The 23,954-nt window shown below is 33.0% G+C and overlaps 1 protein-coding gene across 1 annotated transcript in view; it reads left to right on the top strand.

Moving 5' to 3' along the window:
- Positions 1–21,672, top strand: part of LOC123880682 (guanine nucleotide-binding protein subunit beta-2) — a 67,097-nt gene extending 45,425 nt beyond the window's left edge. The window contains exon 10 of the mRNA XM_045928922.1: positions 21,654–21,672. The gene's annotated coding sequence lies outside the window, so the exon portion shown is untranslated. The remainder of the gene's footprint in view (positions 1–21,653) is intronic.
- Positions 21,673–23,954: the final 2,282 nt, after the last annotated feature.

Here is a 23,954-nt window from a genome sequence, read left to right as displayed (position 1 = left end):
GGACCTGAACTACGCGTCTTCCTCACCCTTTTGCTGATGCAATAACAAAATTCTTAAATTTGATTTGAACCAAGTTTTTGATTTGCTTATATCGCACATTGGAGGAGGCAGGTTGTTCCAGCATTTCGTAGCGGCATATTTAAAGCTACCACGAAATGCTGCGGTTACATGATGAGGAGTTTTTAGAGTCCAGACTCTGTTGGAGCGAGTGTTGGTCTTTAATCTCTGTTGGATGGATGTTTGAATTCGCCTGTCTGAGATGTAACTAGGTACATTGATAAAGTCTGTCGCTGCCCTTGATTTTACACTGACTTTGGTTTGATTGATGGATTCTACAGCATCTACAAAATCCATAAAATCATACAATTTTCCTTTTTTCTGCATAGCAAGCTCTACCTGGTGGTGATCCTGATCACAGCTTAGGTACACAGTTTATGTGTGATTAAAGACATTTTAGTCTAGCATTTTCGTTTAAAGACATAGAAGCTATGGAAAGTGCACCATAATTTTGGAGAAAAGCTTAATTTAAAATGAACAAAGTGACTTCAAAGACATTAAAGCTAAGAAAAAACCACAAACGACATTTTAGTTAGGGAATTTTAGAAAAAACCTTGGAGCAATGAAAATTAACGCCGCTTTGAGACATTTTAGTCTGGCAATGTCAGTTAAATACGTTTAAGTATTGTTATCATATAAACAGGTAGTTACTTAACGACGTTCTTCATATTGCTATGTCAAAAACTACAGCAGATAGGAAAATACCGGTTAGATTGGTCGATAGAAAAAAAAAATCTGAGTAAGATAGGGTTAAAAAGTCAAAGGCCAAATGTTAGTTAACGACGTTTTAGCTTGAGGATGGCAGTATAGGGTACTTCCCGTTGACTTAGAATCATGAAATTTGGCAGGTAGGTAGCTCTTATAGCACAAGTAAAGGAATAAATTCGAAAACCGTGAATTTTTAGTTACTTACATCATTAAAAAAATGTGCTTAAACTTCCAAAGTAAGATAACTACACAAAGTGGGGTATCATATGAAAAGGCTTTACCTGTACATTCTAAAACAGATTTTTATTTATTTTTACGCATAATAGTTTTTGATTTATCGTGCAAACTGTCGAAAAAATACCCGAGTACGAAACCCTCGGTGCGCGTGCGTCACACTTGACTGATTTTTTTAATTAAATAAACATATATAAAAGTTTTGTTATGACGAGATTTCACGGCGGATGCAAATAATATAGTTTCCGTGTAGGTAGGTATTTGAAACTTCAGTTTCGTGATGAACGGACGGGCGAAATCGATTTAACGGTTAAAGTTCGATCTAAATTGTTATTAATTGCACCTACTTCACCGTGAACCACACTTTTATCTATGTTTTAGCATTTTTTTACTACGGACGAGCAAATAAACACTCCGGTCGCCTTAACTGCGCCGTACCTCACCCAGCACATAAACTTTGTTCTCGTTTTCTGGCAATGCCATTTTATAAAGTTAATGTTCTCGGTTCACAATAATTCACAATGATTCCCCAAATTCCAAGCACAGATTCCAATGTTTACGTTTGTTTACTTAAATTGTTTGGAAACCTCAAAGGGTATAGTGAGACCCATTCATCATGAAACACCTGAATCCTACACTGTGTATGGCATTCACAAAAGGTGTGACGTCGTGTTATAAATTTTCAAGGTGTAGGTACGTAGAGTTGTCGGGCTGTTGATCATGTCGTGTGTGGTGGAATGTTGTGATGAAGTTTCGTACTTAAATCTTCTATATAATAATCCATTTTTATAAAATTGTAATGTTTTCTAATTAATTGAACATGCCGCGGCTAGATTATATCAGAAATCGGACGATTGTTTGCCGTTATGTAATTACATTATGTACCTACCTCTAGTGTTATTTATGTTTTAGATAATTTTTCAATGTTAATAACATATTCAGATTTATAAATATGTAGTTACTTTTTAAATGCTTAGGTAAATAATATTTGTACCACTTGGCATGTATACATTGTTTGTCGCTAATTACTCGTATTTTAAAATTAATGTGATAATTTAAGTATTTAGAAATATATTACGATACGTACTTATACTTATGTATTTATTAATAAAGGTTGATATCAAAGTATTGTTTTATTAACCACTAGCTGCTCTCCGCGATCTCATTCGCGTGGATTCAGATTTTTGGAGAATTCTTAGAAGATTCCGGGATAAAAACAAAGTATTGTATGTCCGTCTCCAGGATGGGAGCTATCTATATGTTACGGGCAATGTGACTAACTGAGCATTATTAATAAGGACCGGCCATTATTAATAATGCCCGACGGCCCGTGGTCCATGTAATAAGTCAGTGTTTGAGATAGCACAACTAAAATGTGTTCTAAAACAAATAATTACTTACCTAGTAGGTATTTTAAATTTTCAAAGTAAGATAACTATGCCAAGTGGGGTATCATATAAAAGGGGTTTATCTGTACATTCTGAAACAAATTTTTATTTATTTTTATGCATAATAGTTTTTGATTTACTGTGCAAAATGTAGAAAAATATACCCGAGTATGGAACCCTTGGTGCGCGAGTCTGACTCGCACTTGGCCGGTTTTTATAACGCTGATAATATAAATGATATACAGTACGGTGAGGCGCTGAAAAAGAACTTTTCAGGATCTTAAATAACTCCATGAGCTGATTAAATGCCTACGGGAGTACAATTATTCAGCCCAAGTAAGGACAATTGGGTTACAAGTGAATAGCTTTAAACCTGCTTGCTGTAATTTAACACCATATACGTCCACCCAAAGGAATCATGTGGGCTAGATAAGTGCAGTTATGAGAGTGCGTATAACAGCTGATTAAAACTGTGAAAGTTCAACTATATGCAGCATGAAGCGTTAATTGAATTCACGGAGTAACTGATAGCGTTATAATAATTCACATATGTTCAGTTAAAATGCAAACATTTGAAACATACACTTGTGACCTTTTATTCAGAAAATAGCTTAGTTTGAGTCCATAAAAATACTTTATTGTAGCTGACAGTACTGAAACTTGCTAAAAGCTGAATAACATGACCTGCGCACCTGATAGTAATGCTCGCAACATTACAGCGGTGTCTTCGTGGTACTTAGTAAAGTCAATGTGCAGGAGAAAGCGTAATAGTAGGCTTTTACAGTAACGGTGGACTCTAATAAGTCTTCATAAATGCTTAAAGTACCGATGTGGACCTCATGTGATATCTTTTAATGCAGTTTTGTGTTACTTGGGGAATGCTGTTCCTACCGAGAAGAACCAGCAAGAAACTAAGCGGTTGCTCTTTTCAACTGTTCAATTTACAATAATATCGGATTTTTTTGTAACTGAGAATATTTTGTCGTACAAAAATTATATTAGTGTAAATATATTGAGAAACTACTCTAAGAATACCCATTTCCTTTTTTCCTCGTAGGGAATCGCGCGGTTTTAAATTATGAATTGCACGTATTACCCTTTTTTGTAATACGAAAATTTTACCCCACAACAAGATTCCGTAAGACATAATACTGTGAAAATAGGCAAAATATACAATTTTGGCAGTTTGCCATTTTCGGAGCAAAACTTGGATAAATAACGTAAGATGGGATTTGTGGCCGTCCAAGAAGAATAAAATTGGTTTTTGAATATTGTTTTGTTCTAACCATGGATTGAAAAAATATTTGCTATGTATTCGTAGAATGTTGAATGCACATCCATCCGCTTTCTGATTTTTCTATAGCCGCCATCATCGGGAACGCCGGCAGAGATAGATGCAGGAATTCGTTCGTAATTGTAGATGATCTTTGGAGGGGCAAGTATTCCGGCAGCATTTGCTGTGATTAGGACTGTTAAATTATCTTTTTCATCACCACAGGAACTGTACAAGTGTTTTTCTCTTTTCTTTGCAAGAACATGACCAGGCTTAGGCGACAAAAAAATGCACTTTCGTCAGTGTTGAATACTCTGCTTGCGTCAACAAGAATAGCTTTCAGATTTTCTTCCATATAGTTTTCGATTTCTTGAAACCAATTTCTAATATCAGTTTCCGTCACGTTATCTCGAGCTCTTGTCAGATTATTTGGTATTTTTTGTGCCAGTGCGGATGTCTTAAGTTCCGAAGTTAAACCACTTTTTACTCGGCCTGTTGTTTGTGAAAGGATTTGGTCTTTGTTGTTCCGTTATGATTTTCTGCACGCTGTCTAACAAATTGTCTTTCGTCATTGGCCGCGTACCCACCTAGCGCACAGGCTCGCGCGGCAGCCTCAGTAGTTTTGTTCAATTTACACGAGGCCGCCTCGCGAGGCAGGCTGAGCCATCATACGTCCGCGAGTATTCGAAATGGACAGTCGTGTATTTTCAGCTGCAGCTATTTTCCTAGCTGCTTATTGTTTAAAGAAATGAAAACAGTCACGTTACAAACTTTGTGCCAAAATACATCCCCTTTTACAGTTATATCCTGTATATCTTTCATTTGCGCTGCAATAATTGGAAAAAATTTCCATTCGTCATCAAGTATTTGTCGCTTTTCCAGTGTTTAAGGACTAACGCACGGAAAAATGTTGTATAACCTCGATATTGTGGGTAGCCTTTCATCAGCTGATGCCGACAGACACAATTCAGGATGCAATTTGGACAAAGCAGTCAGCACTGGGTCGTTGAGACTATACCTCTTCCTAATACCCACACAGGCACTGATGATGAATTTTCTGCAGTTCATTTTGAACTGTTGCTTAATATCTTCTTTTATTTCTGGCAACTCCAAATGCTTACAAGCTCCCAGTCCCAGATACATAACTTCCAACTTTAGGTAATGAGAGGCATTTGAATTTGCTGGATATTTAATGATATTGAGAACAGGAGTGTGCAAAGGATGTCGGGTCTTTTATAACATGCAGTAATATTCTCAGATAAAAGCATTCGCTGTTGTTGGGATGAATCACGTAGACCCTGCCAAGAGCATCCGTTTTTTTTACTCCGGGGAAACCATCGACCGCAGTACCTTGTTTTCGCCGTTGAAAGGTTTTAGAACTCTAGTTCCATGTATAGTAACTTGGAACTCTGTCATTTGTCAGTGTTTTCGCGAAATCATCTTGAGCACATAACTTGAAGAATGCTGTTAATGTTGTATCCCGCGGGTTATTAACAACTTCTTGTATATTGTTATCAGTGAAATACACTATTTGTCCATTTTCTAAAGGAACTGCAAGGTGAACAATAGTGGGAGCCCGGTCGTGCACTTCGAATGATAAAATCCTCCATACTGCTTCAGAGCTGCAGATGTAACGTCCAGACTGATACTTTTCCACTTCATTTGGTGATTGTATGCTGAAAGTGGCTTGATCGCTACCTTTATTAATGTATTTAGTAACATATTGGATTGACTTTATTGAACTGCACAACTCTACGTTGATGTGGGCATCAAAAATTTTCAAAAGGAGCGGATTATAGGGAACGATCCATCGGTTATCAATATCATGGTTTCGGACGGTGGCACTTTGCCCACCTTGTTCTGGCGATCGTCGACGATATTTGGGATATCCGTCATCACTAGTAGATGTTTGAGTTAGGAACGACTTCGGATTTTTTTTTAGCGGCGGACGCTAGTTACGCCGTTCGATCGTGCAGCTAAGGAGTTCGCGGCTATTGAACAGCGCCGTCTTCAATTGGAGGAAAGACGGGTGGCGAATGAAGGCAGAAGATTAGAGGCGGATAACAACAGAACCAATGTACTGAATCGCTTAGCAGATATTGCTGAATCATTCCTTCAGCACTATCTGCAAAGTAGAGGTCAGACTGAATAGTGTTAAGGATACAATCTAAGATGGATGCTAATTAACTTGGAAGGGGATAATAAGTTTATCCTCAAATTACCGGAACGCTAAATCGCTTGGCAGTAGGCCTTTGTCGATCAGGCGGTAACTAGCCACGGCCGACGCCTCCCAACGGATATATATGTTATTTACTTGATTGAATTGATTTTGGACCAATCCCTATAGTATTTTTATTTATTTTAGTTTTAAAGATGTATATCTAGATTCTAGATATTTGTATCTGGACATTTGTTTTATATTACTTGTATACATCTATATATAGTATATTGTATTTGTTTGTTTGTATCTAGATATTTGGGTAAACATAATCTCTAAACTAAATTGACAAGTCTTTTATTGCTATCCTTACCACAGTGAAAGGGATAGTATTGTATTTAGCTCTGATAATACTCTAGTTCAAAGATTGTTTGCTAGAATTAGCCCCCATTGTACAAAAACTTTATGTTGATTTCTTGCTTTATACTTACTATTTTTTGATACTTAAAATATTGCTAATTTTAGGACAAAAAAGTTTCAACTCAAGTTTTAATTTTTAAAATAACACTGCTCCCTAATTTGATTTAAATTGGTCATTTGATTGTTGTCAAATTGTTGATATTCATTATTATATGTAGCATGTATGCTACTGTGTTTGTCTGTTTCTAAAACCAATTTTTTTATTAAAATTGTATGTAGCTACTGTCTTGTCGGCACACTTCATTAGCGCTCTCTTTGTCTAACAGAAAACTTTAAAGCTATATATTTCCAAGACTAGTTAGGATAATATTGAAAAAAGATAAATAGCCATGTGTTCTAAATATTTAAAAACTTTATTTAAGTATTGTAATATATAAAAATATCAGGCTAATACTCAATTCTGTGTTTTTAGTTAACTTTCTTTTTATTCTTAAAAGAAATAAAAGCATTTAAACCTATACAAGATCTAATTTCTATTACCATTACACCATATTACTCATGACTTAGATACAATATCAATTTAATTATTTATTTGCTGTGAGACTCTATATATTGTATATGTTGATGTACAACGGTTCAGTTTACAGAGCTTCTTTTCTTAGTATCCATGCAATGCGCAGTACTTTAATTGCTTTTATACATGGCATAATATTTAATATTTAGTGCAAATTTTTATTTCATACCTTCAACCTCTTCATTCTCATTAAATAAAATTCCAGCATACAATTCCACAAAGAATTATAGTACTCGCAGATACCATGGCAAATAATTAATTAAAGTATTATTTCATACCTTCAACCTCTTCATTCTCATTAAATAAAATTCCAGCATACAATTCCACAAAGAATTATAGTACTCGCAGATACCATGGCAAATAATTAATTAAAGTATTATTTCATACCTTCAACCTCTTCATTCTCATTAAATAAAATTCCAGCATACAATTCCACAAAGAATTATACTACTCGCAGATACCATGGCAAATAATTAATTAAAGTATTATTTCATACCTTCAACCTCTTCATTCTCATTAAATAAAATTCCAGCATACAATTCCACAAAGAATTATAGTACTCGCAGATACCATGGCAAATAATTAATTAAAGTATTATTTCATACCTTCAACCTCTTCATTCTCATTAAATAAAATTCCAGCATACAATTCCACAAAGAATTATAGTACTCGCAGATACCATGGCAAATAATTAATTAAAGTATTATTTCATACCTTCAACCTCTTCATTCTCATTAAATAAAATTCCAGCATACAATTCCACAAAGAATTATAGTACTCGCAGATACCATGGCAAATAATTAATTAAAGTATTATTTCATACCTTCAACCTCTTCATTCTCATTAAATAAAATTCCAGCATACAATTCCACAAAGAATTATAGTACTCGCAGATACCATGGCAAATAATTAATTAAAGTATTATTTCATACCTTCAACCTCTTCATTCTCATTAAATAAAATTCCAGCATACAATTCCACAAAGAATTATAGTACTCGCAGATACCATGGCAAATAATTAATTAAAGTATAAAATTAACTTAAATGAATATTTACAAATAAATTCATAATACAAATACAGAATATACAATTAAAATAGTGACTGAAGTAATAATATTGTATATCAAATCTTTGAAAAGAGCAACCGCCGAGTTTCTTGCTGGTTCTTCTCGGTAGGAAAGGCATTCCGAACCAGTGGTAGATTTCGGAGTGGTTTCTCGAGACGATTCAAAAGAACTTGTAAAAGTCTAATTGAATAAAAATAATTTGAATTTAAAGAATCTAGTATAAACAGGTAAATAGGCTTACTATTACTTGAGTCAATGACAGAAATATTAGTACTAGATTACAGTTTGCATATAAAGTCTATAGACTTTGCTACGACACAACATGTAAATGTATCTTGAATTAGACTATTATGCTTATAATGAAGGTACATGTTGCTTACATTTTTTAGGAAGGTACAAATTGTCTGCAATCAATTTAAACTTATAAAAAAGTGTAAATTAAAAATTTATAACACCCCCGACAAGTGAAGGTTACAGTAACTAGACAAAAGCTGATAACTTTCAAACGGCTGAACCGATTTTCTTGGATGATAGCTAAGAACACTCTCGATCAAGCCACCTTTCAAACAATAAAAACTAAATTAAAATCGGTTCATTCCTTTAGGCGCTACGATGCCACAGACAGATACACAGATACACACGTCAAACTTATAACACAGGGCTTTTTGGGTCGGGGGTTAATAAACTTATTTATGTTAAAATAAATATGTACAGCATTTTTATGGCAGCTTGTCAAATTTAACATTTGTATCCTTACTCAGCAATAAAATAAAACAGTGAGTTTTATCATGTAAATACAATAAATTCAACAACTTTAAAAAAAATATATTGTATTTATAATTAAACTGTCCCCAATCATTATGATTCCATTAGTGTTCATTTCTAAGTTTTCCTTTTTAAAACTATTAATTACATAGTCAAAACTTGCCCTTAAAAACATTTGTTTATCACTGAATGCTCCACATAATTGCTCAAACAGGAGCCAAAGTCAGTCATAATTGGTCAGAAATAATTAAATACAGTTTTTTTTTTTGGGCTTTCATGGAGATTTATGTTTGAGGTTGAAGGCACTTTTGTGTTACTATTACATTTGTTACCCGTTTATAGTCTACTAATTAAATGATTGAGCATTGCTCTTCCTTGAATTAGCTCTATTTGGCTGCTGACATTGGAGCTTGTTGGTTGAGAGTAATAATCAATACCATCATTATATTGCGTAGAAGGGACATCAGCTGGTACTGGTAACCGTGCTTTTAATGCGATATTATGTAATACACAGCATGCAAGTGTTATCCTACTAGCAACACAAGGATGGTACTGCACAACTCGGTCTTTAAGTAGACACCTCCAACGTGATTTCAGCAATCCAAAGCAGCGCTCAATGCAGTTCCGTGCTTGTATGTGGCGTGTTGTGTATGTCTCTTCTCGAGACCCAGGCAAAGCATCCAATATAGGTGTCATCAGCCAAGGTCTCTGAGGATAGCCAGAATCACCTGAAAACAATTATTGATACAAAATATAATCTCTCTTTATAGTTAGGTACATAATAGTTTTACTACAAGAAAAGTAGTAAATTTAATGTAACTGGAGTTTTTCTAAATTTCATAAGTACAAAGTGCTAGCTACAACCAACTAGTAATAATAAAGGTATTATATTTTTTGTTACCTAGTAGCCAAACACGTTCCCCGCTTTGATGCACTGAGCGCATGTACGTCTCTACTTCACTGGAAGCCTATATGTACGAGTCATGTGAGGCTCCACCAAACTTGGAATTGACATTAATGATTTCCAGGTTGTGATTACATACCTGTAAACATTAGATATTATTACAAATTATACCATATTTCTAGCAAAATAAAGATTTCTTATTCATATTCTTATATTGTAAAAGAAAAATTGTCTTAGGTAGGTTTTCTTTACTCACCATCTGAACATTTAAGGAATGATATCCTTTTCTATTTAAATATAAATGTTCAGATTCAGAGGGCTTAACTATTGATATATGGGTGCAATCAATGCACCCTATTACTCCTGGTAAATTTTATCTTTGAAACCTACAAAAAATCACACCCAAAGTAAAAATTGTGATCTGTCTTAAGTAAAAATATATAAGCTCTCATCACTTGCTCATTCAAAAGGATAATCATGATTTCCACTTACTCTTCTTTGATTTGTGAGCGTTCTTGTGGTGTTTGAGGAAAAACTATCCATTTTTTTAATCACTTTTTCTTTTTCTTTTATAAATTCCAGTGTTGCTAGTCCCCGCCGACAAAAATACCCAAATGTCATTTGTACGAGCAAAACACGTAATCGCTAATACTCGGATTTTGTTAAAAGTGCGTATTTCGATTTTTTACAATTTCCAGAAAATCTTGAAATTTCCCTAAAAATGGGGTAATTTTTTCCCACCGATCTATACCTCGAGTCTATAAGAACAACCGCTTCATAGAAGCCGAATCGCTCCGATGTTGCCAACTTTGAGATATTTAACTTTTAAAATTGTGTTTTTTCGTAGGTACCTGGAACAAAACGGCCGCCATGACAGCCGCCATCTTGAGTTTTTAAAAACCACTCCCGTTCTGTCAAAATACAGAATAATCGTGGGCGAAATCAAAAAAAATAATTATCCTTGTTTACCCCGTTTCGGATCTGTGGCGCCGCGGTTCGGGGTCGAAAAATCAAAATTTTGAAAACGCTACGGCTCGGCCGCTATCTTGTTTTTCCAATTTTTTCCACATTTTCTGTTAATCATTTACTACTTTCTTCAAAGTTTGCAAAATTCAACAAAATCGGTTGGAAAACAACGGAGCTGCAAAAATCACATCGGCCGCCATCTTGTTTTTCTGAAATGTCATAATTTTTCCCCAGAGGGTTCCCGAAACCGAACACAACTCTCCCACATTACTATATTATTTTCCGTCTCCTTCTAGGAGAACAATTATGTCAATGAGTGAGTCAGTCAGTGAGTGATAATCGAGCTATTTAAAAATAGGGTCCCACTAGCAGCGGGGTTGGTTGGACCCATAGATATGGTTGGACCAAACCACTTGGGTTGTTGGGTTGGGTTCTTTTCTTCAGTCAATATTGATATATTTATCGATAAATTATCCCAACTACTGTTTGTCGCAAGCATGTGACGCCGCCAAGAAGAAGAAACCTTGGTTGTCTATGTCTCTATGTATCATTCACAACGTAGTGATTACATACTCTTTGTCATTCATAATTCATTAGCAGTTCACACTTCACTATGATCATTCGACTTAGACTGGTACATAGTGATCTGTGCATTCGACATTCACATTTCATTTCAGACTTCAGTATCATTTTCAAAATGTCGTCTGCTGCAATTTTTTTGGTGTGGCGTTGGTTAGTTTATACCGGTTTAGAGTTTAGGCATAGTTTGGAAACGAAGCATGAAATTTAATTTGCACATTAATTCCTCAGTAATTAGTTGTTGCAGATGAAAAAAAATGTGAAGTGTAAGTGTTGTATAATTGTTCCATTGCTTTCTTTTCTCATCATTCGATTTTTCTGCTATGGTTTGTGTGGTAGGTTACAAGTACTTATAAACGTTGCGATCGCATCAATTGTTGGTTTTCTGAATCTAGTGCAGGTGTATTAAATATCTACCATTATTCCGTCCGAAAATTATCTGACTTTCGAAATAACAAAGGTAAAAGTTTCGGCGCCATCCCGCCATCTTGATTTTACATGTCGAGATAATGGCGTGAATTCCTTGAAAAGAAGTATTATCCACAGTAAAATGTACCTTTAAAAGAGCTTCGTTAATTTGTAGCTTGTTTTTGATGTGTGAATGGTATCGTGGAATTTAGTCTGTCTCGTTTCTGTCTTATAGGCTTGTCTAGTTAAAAGTGCATTCCAAGTTTCATCTTGGAGTGTTAACGTGGAAGTTTTGATCACATCAGTGTGTTTTACAAGGAACCAAAAGCTTCATTTGCTATAATCCGCTGAAACAGACGAATCTGTAGGGTGGAATAGCAAATTAAGCTTTTGTGATTCCTTGTATATCAACCATGAACTTCCTCAAAGTAATATAATATACTCCTACAACATCACAATGTTTGACTGGCGAGAATTCTAGCCAATATTGTTGAGTGTTCAGCATATTTTTTTCGGCTGTAACAGTGGTAGAGTCATGACACAGGAGATGAAAGTTGTTTGTCATGAAATAATGATAATTATTTTGAAGTTGACAGTGAAATGTTATTGCAAAGGTGTATCCGTTTTCCTTATAACTAGTCTTTTTAAAGTTCAGATAGCTATTGCATTTCCAATATGTTGGTTTGGTCTGAAGTTCTGAGTTAGAATTAAGTGATCGGAAAAGAAGTACTTGTAACACAGTTGTTGTGTAGGTCTTCGACTAATGCTGAGATGTATAGAGTGTATTTCAACTTTGCTCAGAGGTTTCAGTTAAAATGGCAGATTTCATCAGCTTTATAACTTATTCCATATAAATATAATAAAAAAGGGTTATGATATCTTAAAAAAAGAGTGAAAATCACCTCAATAGCTCAATGGTGATTCTGTTGTGGCCTAGAGCGCAATAGTCCTATGGTTAGGTTTGAATTATGGTTGAAATGAATCTGAAATAATTAATTCTTAAATTTAAAAAAAAAATTGGTCTGCATGTATGGCAAATACATGCAGACCAATTTTTTTATTACATTGTATCATTAGGGTTCTGTCCCTTCCATAAAAGTAAATCAATGGTATGCGGTGCAGATTATGATAATTGCATTAACAATAATCTCTTCAAAATAAAATCACCTTAATACCTCAACTGTTAAGGGGGCATACTGCAATTCAAAAGTTAGTAAGCTCAAACCTTACCAGTTAATGTGTCTAAACGAATTAAAAAAAGTCAAATTGTGAATTTGGGCTCACAATTTGACTTTTGGTTTCTTGTACATATATCAATCATGGATTCCACGAAGTGATACAGAGTGGCGGGTCAATTGATGTCACAAAAAAATTTAGGTCTGGTATGTTGTGGGGTATCTGAATCATCATCGGATCATCAGATTTTTATAGTTTTTGGAGTTATGAGCTTTTTTTCGATTTTTTGTGGAATTGCAATATGCAGACCAATTATTTTTATTACATTGTCTCTGCATTGTATGATTAGGGTTCTGTCCCTTCCATAAAAGTAAATCAATCGTATGGAGTGCAGATAATGATAATTGAATTAATAATAATCTCTTCAAAATAAAAATAAACAAAAATTGGCTCCTGTGAAGATAAAAATTGAATTCTTGAATTGTGTTGAATTCTTCCTTGTTGAAAGTTATGATTCCTTCTGTAAGTATAAAATGTGCTTACAAACTAAGATGTTGAAAGAGCATACTGGAATCAGAAATATAAAAAAATAAGTAGTCAAAAATAATTAAAATCTAATTTGCAGGAATCACAGAAATGTCTCTGTGATCATAGAATGGTTCTGACCCATTTCCTTGAGTGTCATTATGTTAATAGACTAGGGAATACTTGTCCATAAAAATAAAAATCCCTAATAATATAAGCATGCCTTCAGTACTTACTTTTACTTCAAAAACTACTTGAAAGATTAGTGTCTTTATTCAATTATTGAAGTAGTTATTCTCTTGTACCTTCAAATGAAATTGTTGATTTGGGCCAAAAAAAGTATATTATTCATTAAAAAAAATTGAAAATCATCTTAATACCTCAACTGTTAAGGGGGCATACTGCAATTGAAAAGTTAGTAAGCTCAAACCTTACCACTTGAAGTATCTAAACTAATTAAAAAAAGTATTGTTAATTTGGGTTGGAGCTTTTGGTTCCTTGTATATCAATCATGGATTCCGCAAAGTAATACAGAGTGGCGGGTTAATTGACGTCACAAAAAAAATTTAGGTCTGGTATGTTGTGGGGTATCCGAATGCTATGTTTCGGTTTCCCCACGTTTGTTTCGCGATTTTTATAGTTTTGGAGTTATGAATTTTTTTCCGATTTTTTGGGTAATTGCAATATGCAGACCAATTTTTTTTTATTACATTGTCTCTGCATTTTATCATTAGGGTTCTGTTCCTTCCATAAAAGTAAATCAATGGTATGGAGTGCAGATAGTGATAATTGAATAAATAATAATCTTCAAAATAAAATTACCTTAATACCTCAACTGTTAAGGGGGCATACTGCAATTCAAAAGTTAGTAGGCTCAAACCTTATCAGTTGATGTATCTAAAAATGTTTGTCTACATGAATTGTGTACATTTCTTATGTGTTTCTTAATAATTTAATCATATGACAGGGATCTAAAACTGCAACTATTGGGTCTTTGGTAATAGGATGTTCAAATTTTACATTTTGTTCTTCGAAGGAGCATCTAAATGTTTCGCCATGCAAATATTTGCCGCTCAACTGTCAAAAGTTAGAGCAACGTCCCTAACGCCAGCCTTGTGAATTAATTCTAAACAAAGTTTTAATGAAATTTTCGCCAGTCCCATTCTACACGGCGACGAATACTCATTTCATCCAGTATGGTGGGTGATTAGACAACTCAGTTTTTGTTTCAAAGCTGCTAATGCCTCCTTGGTAAATCCAGGCTCTCTTCCAACTTTCGCGTACCAATTCTTTAGTGTACGGGTATGTGGTAAGCTTGTATGGAAGGTCTTGCGCACGTAATCATATGCCTCAGGAGAGTAACAATTTTGATAAATACAAAACCCAGAGACTTCAGTTTATCACTTTTATTGACTTAAATTAAATACATAGATCACCATATTACTTATATCACTAGTACAAATTAACACACAAGCTCTCTCTACTGATCGACGAACTAGAATGAATGCTCAATGCTCCGTTTTCCTTTTCCCCTCTCAAATTCCTCACTCTCCCCACTTTTGCCCACAATCTATTCGTCCAAGAGAGTTCTACGTTCTGATTGGCCAAAGAATTTGCGTGGCAAACTGGATTATTTAACTTGGCCAATCAGATCCTAGTTAATGTTGCCACTATAAAACTCACAGATTATACAAAAAATATTGCGAATGCCATGCTATAGAATATAAAATTGTAAAAATCATGACACAATGTAATGTCAGGGCAAAACTGTGCAATGCTGGCGAATACTTTCTCCTTTATATAACGCCTGATTCCGTGTTTCCAACTTCTCTAGCGACCAATTCTTGAACCTATAAAAACATATATTTATATTTAATTCCATGAACATTTATCATGAGTAAAATTATGTAAAATAATAAAAATAAACCTCTAAACTGGTATTTTCCTTGGCCATGGCAAATTTTTCTTCCAATCTCAATAATATGTCATCAATATTTTTTATTTTCTTTTTAAGCACACACCGCTAGGATGTTTGTAATCGTGTGGAGTGATTCTAGGCGAAGAAGAAATTCAGCTTTAACCTTAGCTTAAAGACTTTTCTTTGTATATATTTCATCATTTTATTGGAACTTTGTTCAGCATTCTCAGAACTGTCAGTTACGTTAGCTTGTTTTATTTTGAAATAATTTGCAATATCTTTCTTTCGTACACCGGTTGTACACCGACCCAAAGCTTTGACTAAAACTGAAACTGAACATGACGTGACCCTAACGCAAAACTCTGAAGACTTAGTAGTCATTCACGTTGACTCGCGGGCGCGGTGGCGGGCGCGGTCACGAAATATCAAACATATGGCGTAATATCCAAGTGTTCACATACGAAACGCACGTGCGGTCTAAGTAGCGGGCAAGAGTAGTGTTGAATTGGGGATTCTGTATCAAAATTGGTGGGGATTTTGGATCACTCTCGCTACGCTCGCTCGCTTCGCTCGCCGTGATCCAAAATCGCCACCAATTTTGATACAGAATTCCCCAATTCTAAACTACTGTCCTCAACAACACATTAAATAAATGGAGTGTAGCTAAATCCAAGCAAAAATTAATCAACTATCCGTATTTTGAACAAACTATTCACATGGTTTAAGAACGAAATATTCATTCTATTTGCACGAGCAAATATGTTGATAAAACTAGATAGGTACTAAGAAACCTTGAATTTTAAAATTACTCTTCAAATGTAATATTTTTACAACATGAAAAACAACTATTTGGCTATAACAACCTACACCAAATATTGTGTTTTCAATACGAGTATAATCAGTAAATTAAATAAAAGAAGCAGGTATATGGAAATTAAACAAGCATATTTAATCATCTAAAACTTTATTATTCATACACCACTTTTTTAAACAAGTTACATTTTTCAGCGCACAGATGGTCGGATGATAAACACAACTATATATGTCAGAATGTGAATTATACAACTCATACAATGTTAATAAACGAGGACATCCTTTATCTTCTAAATTATGTACGTTAGGATTACTTAATATATCTTTTAACCATAACTGCTTTTCAAGGCCTTTACAATAAATATCATTATTTTTTAAAATATCTATTAGATGGTATTTATAGGTCTCGTAAGGCACGATTCCCTCGCTCCATAATATTTTTCTATTCTTTTCAATCCATTTAACTTGTTTCTTTTCTGTGTCTGTTAGCCATTCATAGGGATATGGTGGTTTTATTAACAAAACTTGAACTCGATCACTATACACTATAGCAATCTCTTTAGGCAGAAAGTAATTTTGATCATTTTTAAAACCTTGAACGTCCACAATAATTTTCATGATAGTTTTCGAACAATGTTACTCAGCGGCCTATACTCCACAAGACGATCGTTTATGATTAAACAGTAAGCGCTGGTATTGCTTGGAATTTCCTGAGACGTTTCTATTTCCAGACGAACATCAACTGGACCAGTTTTTAAATTTTCATTTTGTCTGGAACAATCTATGACAAATAAAGGCGCTATTTCTTTAAATGTATGAAGATCAAGCAGTGGATCAATAGGAAGGTTGTAAAACGACTGACGAAACTTGGTGTACATGTCGTATAATATACTGTATTTATTTTCCTCAAACTTGAGATTTAAAGCATCATACGGATAATAGTGGGAATTCAGGAATAATGTGACATTGGTTAATGTACAATGATCGAATATTGTGCTGTCTCTGTTTTTAACATTTTTTCTATTAGTTTGCAAACCAAATATAACATATCGAGGTTTTTCTAATTGAGAAGCAGTCTTTAACGCCCATGAATGTTTGGTAGTTTTTGGCAATAATGGATATTCATACAAATCCCAATTTCTAAATGCTATTTGTACGGGATTATCTTTTTCTAATTTCCTTAAAAGTATTAATCTTTGCTGATCTGATACTTTAATATGTGGTACTCGCCATTGGATTCTCTGTATATCAATGTCTACAATATCATCGCTACCCATGACAACACTATTTATGTTAGTACTACCTCTGTTAAGTATGAGTTCATGTTTACAGTTTATTATTATTTTATTGTAGTCTTCAGCAAAACCTAAAATCTTATTTAAGGGTATCAAAGCATTAAAATTTCCATTTTGATTTTTAAATCCGTCTATATTCCAACCCCAAGCAGCAGCCGCTTTACTGTCACCGCTATTCATTGAAATGAAAGATTTTATGGTTGTAGTTATTCCAGCATTTCTAATACGATCGATTTCAACACCATTCATTTCGTATCGGATATCTTGAAAAAGAAATGCAATTGCATTATTACTGAAGTCAACACTTTTCTTTTGAACTTTGCCAGCTTGATCTTTATGAGTCACCGAAACTTTTCCTTCAATGTAAATGGAACTGGCTGATGGTAACACGTAAATATCTTGCTGGTGAATAGGTATCCGAATTTCATCATTTTCATTGAAACTGTTATTGTATGGATTATATGTATGAACCTCATAACTCTCGATAGAGTTATCGAATTCAGGTAATTCGTTGATCTGAAGGAGGCTCATACTTTGAAGCCGAGGGCTTTAAGAAATTGTTTATTACTCTGATGAATTTTTTTATATACTCTAACACGTCTTCTTTGTTTTACACTTTCCTTGGTAATAACTTTCTTAATAGTTGGGTTATACTCTTTATAATAATTACTTTTGTTAAATACGATCATTTTGACTTTTTCAAATGAAGACACAAAACAATAGTTTCGCCCTTAAAATTTATATTATTGCCTTCCAAATCCAAAATTTTTATTGTTATTGATGAAATTATCTTTCTTTTGACCGGAAAATATATCACATTACTTGGAGATTCTATAAATCTATGACCTGGAGGAATGTTTGGCACAAACTCATAAATAATATGTGAAGGAGAACCGTTAGTGTACGAACTCTGTACAAGATCACATTCGATCCTTATGACAGACAGTGGTAGAATGTTAACGGATTCTGTAGATTCATGCCATTTATTTGCTTTTAGTTTTTCGTTAGAAAAACCTAGCATAGGTCCAATACTATTTTCTGAATTAAAGTTTATAGTTTCAGTACAGTACAAAGAGCATGTCATTGTATTGATGTTAGATTTTATTTGTAATTCACAATTTTCAACTCTTTCTTTTAGGTATTCATACAAATCTTGTAAATCGTAAGCACCTGGTTGAATAAGAATTCTTTTTTTCTCTTCTCCATATTCAAACACATTATTATTATAGTCTACATTTGGAATTGAATTAAATGCAGAAAAATATACTAAGCCACACTCATATTCGTCTTCCAAAATAAGAGGAGGGGCGTAAAATGATTCTAGAATAGATTTTTCACCCACGATCGTGAGTGTAATAGACATGATGGTTAAATGAGCTTACATATTTTTGTATCATCTATTTATTTTCAATTTTTATTCCAAAAATTAATAAGAAATTTGATACATAGATGGCCACAGTTATAAGAATTAGATCCTTGATAATTGTCATAATTATAATTAATATTCGCTCCCACATATTTTACAAATTCTTTAGGCGGTTTCAAATTACCATAACTATCAAAGTATTCAATGTAATTATTTATTTTTGCATAGGCTACCCAATGAGTTCCAGGATTTTGAGAGCTATCTAAGTTGATGATACCACACTCTTTTTTAAAAGGATATTTTGGAAGTTCATTTCTCATAAATACACCTCTGAAATAAGGAATATTTTTTGAAATTTTTAGAATATCCAAGTTACTTAGAGCACGATTAGGTAGCCGCCGAATCAGTTTTTTTCCTTTGCTGTGTATATTCCCAAACCATTACCATAGGGCTTTATAAATAATCCTTTTCCGATACACAATGTTTCCATCTTCTCGTTATGTCTCTTTAGTTCTTGAAATTTTTTTTTCATTAAATTAATAGCATTGACTGCTTTCACTATACTAGCAGTACCACCCGCTAAGCTGCCCGCGGCAGACAATCCTGCAAATATGGGGACTAGTGGCAAAACCCCACCTGTCTTTGGTATGGGTATTATACGCGGTACATTAACTGAAGATGTCGCTGCTAATTCCTTAGCAGCAGCAAGAGCTAATTCGATTGCAGCTTTTTTGCATTTAGGTTTCAATTTATGGATATGTTTTTTCGCGCGAGATACAATATCCTTAAAGCTTTTCTTAAAACCAGCACCAGAATTACTTGTTTTCAAATTGTTAGATTTTCTTCTCAAAGTCATTTTACGCTTGGATGGTTGTTTCTCCATTTTTAATAAAAGAGAACTCTGCTCAGTATCGTAGATAATAAGAGACTGAAAGTTGTTAACATAAAATGTGTTTATAAAAGATTTAGTTTATCTATCCAACTGTTTTCACTAGGCGGCAGACCTAACCATTTGACATATAATTTATTTCCTTTTGTTTTTAAAACCTTTTCAATAAGATATATATCAGGATGTTTTGTTTTTTGTAATTCTTCAGTATAGAATGATCCTAAAATAGGTCGCTGTCTTGCATCTTTTAGAAGGTAAGTAATTGGATGAGTGTTTTGAACTTGAGCTATATTAAAAATTTCAGTTGACCAGTTGGGAGTATATCCTTTGTCAAAAGTTCCTTTGTATTTGCTTATTCTTACATAATCTCCAATTTTGAATTTTGAACGTTTCTGCGATGGTGCTGATAATTGTAGTAGTCTGTATCTTTTTAGTATATTTTGTTTATTCTTTTCATTAACTTTATCTGGAGCTGTACCAATTGTTCTGTGAAATGTGGAGTTATATTTTTTCATGATGTGCTCGAGGGTTCCATCATTCCATTTGTAATTCCCTTGCAAGCTAAATTGCTTGTACATTTTAGTTTTCAACGTTCTTATAAATCTTTCTACTATTGACGCCTTTTTAGTGGAATAAGTGGAATAATGATTTATACCGTATTTTTGTAATAATTTTTTGAAACAACTATTATAAAATTCTGTTCCTAAATCAGTTTGTAGATTTTTGGGAACACGACCTTTTTCTAGTAACTTACTAAATGCTTCAGTCACAGTTTCTTTATTTTTAAGTTTAAGCGGATATGCCCATGCATACTTTGAAAAAGCATCGATGACTGTTAAAATATATTTATATTGTGAATTATCTTTTGAGAATGATTGCATATCAACTAAATCGGCCTGCCATACATCATCAATGTCTTTAAGTATAACATGTCTTCGAGGAAAATTTTTCCTAACATTTTTATGTATTTCATTTACTACACTATCTTTGCTCATTTTTTGAATTTACGACTTACACCTTCTATATTCCTTTTTAGACTATTTATTTCTGATTTTAACTGCAACAATGTTTCCTCTACTGTTTTTAATCGTATATAGAGCCCATCTAAGAATTTGTCAACATATAGTTTAGTAGCACAGTCGTTTGGGTCAATGGGTGTACCAACATGTTTGATGATTTTATGTTGAGCATCAAAGATATTTTCTAAGGCAGAGCTATCCATTTTCAGTTTCTTGTGTACATGATGACCAAACTTGTTGACATTCATGTTCAACAGTGTTTATAGAACTAAGCAAAAATGTAACCAGGTTTTATTTTTATATACTTATTTTATTATACCAGCTTCTTTAAGTTCTTCAATTATTGATATAATCTCATTGTCATGACTAGTGTTGCCAGCATCTTTTGAAGCAATTAAAATTTTCAATCTATCTACTAACTCATTCGGATCATCCCAGTATATGAAATCTGTATTTTTTTTCAAAGTTTTAAGAGTTGGCATAAAACCACCTTGTTTTTTTTCTTTTAATTCACTATCAGTAAAGAGAGGTTTCACAATTTTAGTATATTTTGTCCCTTTATCGCCTTTAATCTGATTCGTAGGGTTATAATCTCTCCTATGTGCACTAGTATTGCATAAAATATCTTTATATACTAATTTATCTTGATCAGATACAATCTTTACATCTGGTTTACTCTGAAATAATAATTCTGCCAAACCTGGGGTTACTTCATAGGATCTATTTCCTATTTTAGCCATCATATTTTTGCTATGAGCATCACCATCTGAAAATGTTACTTTTGTATTTCCAATCATTAAATTACTATTTTCATTACGTACACCAAAAGGTACATTCAAATTATAGATTTCATTGCTTTTTTCAGGCGTTGGAGATGGAGTATAGAATTCTTCGATTTCTTCAAAATTTTGGGTAGAAGTTATTGGTTTTGGTGTTACATAATTTTTATCATCATTTTCTATGTTTTTAATTTTATCAGAAGTTGAAGGTGAACATGTATCTGGTAAATCATGGTGACTATTGTTTTTATTTTCTTTTTTTTGCAATACTATGGATTCTAATGGATCCGTTATGGATTTAAAAAGTTTGCGCCTTTTTAGTTCTAAATCATCTTCTTCTTCACGCATTTGTTTTGCTTTCTTTTTGATGGTTTCAATTGATTTAATTAATTGTTTCTTTACAACGGCTTCCATTTTTAAATTAAATATGGGTAGGTATTCTTACCAGTGCTCTCATTTGACTGACTAAATTTGTGTCTCGTATGTGGTATATAATTGTAAAATTGTTAGTCGAATTTCACGAATATGTCAAATGTTTTTCTGTACCGACCGTTATTTAGTTCGCAATCTTTGTTGATTGATAAAAACATAAACGGATCTTTCCAAATACTTGCACACAATTGTTTAAAGACATGCCAGCTCATATCAGAATTAACATGTTCCTTATATATATGTTTTAAGTTTATATCATCTTGCTTGAAAATAATTAAAAAGTTAACATTGTCACGTATTAATTGCTTAGGAATTTTTGAATATGTTTGGGTCAAGTAAAAGCAATCAATTTGTTTGTGTCTGCCCATCGAAAAATAATTTCGAATATTAACTTGATTTTCACAAGTCACGTCGTCAAAAATGAAAATAGAATTTCTTAAGGCTTCAGTTGGCGAAATAACTTCTTCACTATTTTTGAACATAATAAATTTAACATCTGGAGTATTTTGAAAAACTTTTTGTAGGAAACAATATTTAGATTGAAAAGTGGACTTTGAGTAAATATAAACATTTTGGAATTTAAGTCCATTTTCGTGCAATAATAAGTTTATCATAATATTTGTTTTCCCACAGTTGGAGGGTCCGCAAATTATGCATCGAATTATGTTTGGTAGAAGTTTACTATGTCGGCTAAAGCATGGTGGTGGTGTTTCAACATCTATATAATTTATTTTTAATGATTCAGCCTGTTTTATCAACTTCATATTACTGATTGATGATAATTTTAAAAATGCAACTTATTAAATAACTTCATATTATTGCTAGTTGATTTAAATTTTAAGGTATTGCTTGTAGGTATCACATTCGTGTTTCACTTCGCACTTGTCTAGCGCACTATTATTTGTCGATGATTATATTAAAATGTAGGTATACATTTTAATTTAAACCTTGTGATAATAGTATGAAATTGAAATTCGTAAGAACTTAATACTAAACAGGTTCTAACATGTCGCTAGAGATTGCATAATGCGGACGAATGTCATACAAGTATATACAATTGTTTTGAAAACTTGACTCCATAGATTTGTTACTAAACAATTTTCATTCCCAGATCTTCTCACGCAAGGAACTCACTCGCTTCTGGTTAGTGAAAAAAATTACTTATATAATATTTTGACTGTATTCTTTTCTATTTTAGAATTTGTTTATTGATATTTTTATAAATGTTGTTTTATTGTTATATTTATAAAATTTTGTATTTTGTTACAGCATCATGTCGGACTTTTATTTCACGGATGACGAAAGAAACACAAGTATGAATAATCCATTTTATGGAGCTCAAGACTTGGATGCTATTTTAGAAAGAGAAGAAGAGAATAGATTGAAAGCTTTACGTGAGCAAAAAAATAATGAAACACTTGAAAATAACACCAGTTTGAAAACCATAAAAAAGAAAAATAAATTGTCTTTAAAAAAGAAGCTTCCAAAAATAGATCATGTGATTTCACCAGCTCCAGATTCATCTTTTGTTATACGGAAAAATAAAGCAAAGGGAAGCCACATTATAAAAATTGAAATACTTGAAATTGATAGTAAAGAACAGGAGAACAGTGCAAAGACTAATTTGAGTGTACAGTACATAGTGAGTGATAATTATGACAATATGATGGATGCTACAGAAGATTTAATTAATAGGATTATACAAAAGCTAAGTGTGCCTGAATAGTTAAATTTAATATTATTTTATTGTTATTTTGCGATTGTAAAAATAAAAAGCATAAATGAGTTCTAATTAAAGTATAAAGTATATTTTATATTTTCATATCATGCAAGTAAGTTGTAGTCCGAATATTTTCCATTAAGTAGTAAGTTTTTATAATACGTTAATCTTATGTTAAGTACTAAGTTTATGAAGTAATGTAAATAATTGGTTGAATTAATAAAGGGAATATAAAATATGTTGTGATTTTATTTGAAATAAAACACTGTGGTAAACTTAATCAAATTTATTAAATGCTAAATTACCATTAAAACTAATATTAAAATTAGACACATAAAAATTTGTAAAATACATAGGTACTTAGCATAATATTTTTACTAAAGAATCGTGCTGTAATGCCCCCAAGGCAAAGTTTTAAAATCATTTTCCATTATTTGCCTTTTATTATCATCACTATTTAATACTAATTTATTAATTTTCTGAGTAAAAACCTGATGATTTTTTGATCGTATGACAAACAT

The sequence above is a fragment of the Maniola jurtina genome, chromosome Z (assembly GCF_905333055.1).
Source record: "Maniola jurtina chromosome Z, ilManJurt1.1, whole genome shotgun sequence".
NCBI classification, from domain to species: Eukaryota; Metazoa; Arthropoda; class Insecta; order Lepidoptera; family Nymphalidae; genus Maniola; species Maniola jurtina.
The sequence above is the reverse complement of the archived record's forward strand: the minus strand, read 5'-3'. Positions and strand labels throughout refer to the sequence as shown.